The sequence below is a fragment of the Corylus avellana genome, unplaced genomic scaffold (genome assembly GCF_965113065.1).
Source record: "Corylus avellana unplaced genomic scaffold, dhCorAvel1.hap1.2 HAP1_SCAFFOLD_275, whole genome shotgun sequence".
Classification (NCBI taxonomy): Eukaryota; Viridiplantae; Streptophyta; class Magnoliopsida; order Fagales; family Betulaceae; genus Corylus; species Corylus avellana.
Genome location: NW_028290643.1, coordinates 7,501 through 10,072, shown reverse-complemented (window position 1 = coordinate 10,072; position 2,572 = coordinate 7,501). Strand labels below are relative to the sequence as shown.

The window sequence follows — 2,572 nt, the reverse complement described above, 5'->3', positions numbered from 1 at the left end:
CATTTATCCGAGATCTGGGCATAGGTAGCAATCCATTCTATAATTTCTTTTACTTACCTCTTGTGGGAAAATGATCCCACAAACAAAGAAATTGTACAGTACGAAATAACATAAAAATAAAAAAAAAAATAGATCAATTGATTCGTTCTAATTCATTGATTTAATTTGGTATAAATATTGTAAGTAAAAAGAATAACTATTGGAAAAAGATGGGAGCGCCGTCTTCGCAAGAATGAAATGAATAGATATATATCTTTTTTTAACAGTTTTTCACAAAAAAAAATTATTTTTATCCCCCCCTTGAAGGAAGGGTTTTTCTTTGATGAAAAGTTTTCTATATTTTTTTATAGTTAGAATTGACTGTACTACCTATCAAAAAATCTAATATGAATGACTCACTATTCACTCGGTTTCTGGGCCATAATCATTATGTAGGAGAGATGGCCGAGTGGTTCAAGGCGTAGCATTGGAACTGCTATGTAGGCTTTTGTTTACCGAGGGTTCGAATCCCTCTCTTTCCGTACCTTTCACCTAATTCACCAATCTTATTAACAGCAATGTATCAAAGCAAATAACAATGGATACCATTATTCCAACGGTTAAGTTAGACCTTTCTTTTATTTTGATATAGATTCTTTATTCCTATGTTCCGCAGTACAGAAAATAACATACTGGAAAGAGTAGACAACAGGGAATGAGAATCTCCCTACCGATCCGTGATCCATGAATGGGAGAAAAATCCCCGTATCAAACTCCTTACTTTGATGGGTCTTTTTGCTTAGGCGAAAAGGGAAAAATTGTCCGAACCCTTGTTTTATTGTTTTATTTTAATTAGGTTTAAGTCTGACGAGAATAATATTCTACAACCAGCAATTCATTTATTTTCAAACCGACCCATTGACTATCTATTATTTGATTGACTAATCCTTTATATTGGAATGGTTGAAGGGTCAAATGTTTTGGCAATTCCTCGCGGGGGGATGAATCAAGATAATTTTGAATCAGAGCTCTAGATTTTTGTTCATCCCTCGCTGTAATAATATCGTGGGGTTTGCAGCGATAACTTGGTATATCTACTATACGACCATTAACTAAAATATGTCTATGGTTAACTAATTGGCGGGCTTGGGGAATAGTTGAAGCCATACCCAATCGAAAAAGGATGTTATCCAAACGCATTTCAAGTAATTGTAGTAAAACCTGACCTGTTGACCCTTTGGCTTTTCCGGCAATACGAACGTATTTAAGTAATTGTCGTTCTGTAAGACCATAATGAAAACGCAATTTTTGTTTTTCTTCTAAACGAATACGATATTGAGATTTTTTACTGGAACGTGATTGGTTTCTAAGATCGCTTCCGGCTTTAGGCCTTTTACTAGTTAGTCCCGGTAAAGCCCCCAGACGGCGTATTTTTTTGAAACGAGGCCCTCTGTAACGCGACATAAAGACTCCTTATTTTATTGAAATTTCATAAATTAAAACTAAACTAAATGATAATAAATAAAGCGAAATCTACTAAAGTATTGTACCACAAAGAATAATTAGATGAATTGTATAAATATCCGGACCTTATTGTATTTGTATATGTCTAAAAAAAACTAAAGATTCTTTTCTTGATTTGTTATACCGAGATCGAGCTCCTCTAATTTCTAATTGTAGGTTCCTACGACACAGTAGATCGGTGACTCTTGGAAAAAAGGGGAAAGAAGCCTTTTCAATATTCTTTGATTTCACATTATCAATTATGTTATGTAAAAAATCAAACAAATAAAGAAAAGCCTGCTATCGGAATCGAACCGATGACCATCGCATTACAAATGCGATGCTCTAACCTCTGAGCTAAGCGGGCTCACATAACAAAAATTGTACATATATAGGAATTTAGTAAACTACTGGGATCTTAATTATTAACTGTTCATTCTTAGTTTTCATAATGAATAGAAATCTAATGAATATAAATATAGAATAGAATTTCAAATAAATATTTGAATGAATAGATTATAGAACATAACGATTAATATTCTAAAAATAATCTAATAATTCTAATTAGATCAATTATAAATTGAATTAATTATTAATTAATATTTTAATATTAAAGTATTAATAAATTTACTTTTTTTTAGTCATTTTGAGTTATGTTCTAGAGGGTCTGCTTTAAGGAAATGAAAAGGAGAAGAAGAAAATGAGAAAGAAGAAAGAGAAGGGTGTAATCGAGATAAATGCAATCCAGATCATAATGAAAGATTCCTCTGTTTTCAGTCAGAAAAATAGAAGATAAGACGAAAAAAAAAGAAAGAATCGACCGTTCGAGTATTTCAAATTACACGAGAAAAATGATAGAAAAGAAAGGAGGGCGTGTATAATATATATTGGTATATATACATCTATATTGAATTGCGGATACAGAAATGTTAGAATCATTTCTGATTGGACCAACACTAGATCTCCGATAGAGATGAAATGAGATAAACAATAAAAAAAAATAGGAGTAAACACGATTCGATATAGGAATCGGTATCTAATACATTCAATGGTTCCGAAAAAACAATAACAGAATATAAATGAAAGGAAA

The 2,572-nt window shown here is 31.9% G+C and overlaps 1 non-coding gene across 1 annotated transcript; it reads left to right on the top strand.

Annotated features, from left to right (window-relative positions):
* The first annotated feature begins 434 nt into the window (after positions 1 to 434).
* TRNAS-GGA (transfer RNA serine (anticodon GGA)) lies at positions 435 to 521 on the top strand. Its single transcript has one exon. It is a non-coding gene; the product is annotated as a tRNA-Ser (tRNA).
* The last annotated feature ends 2,051 nt before the right edge of the window (positions 522 to 2,572 follow it).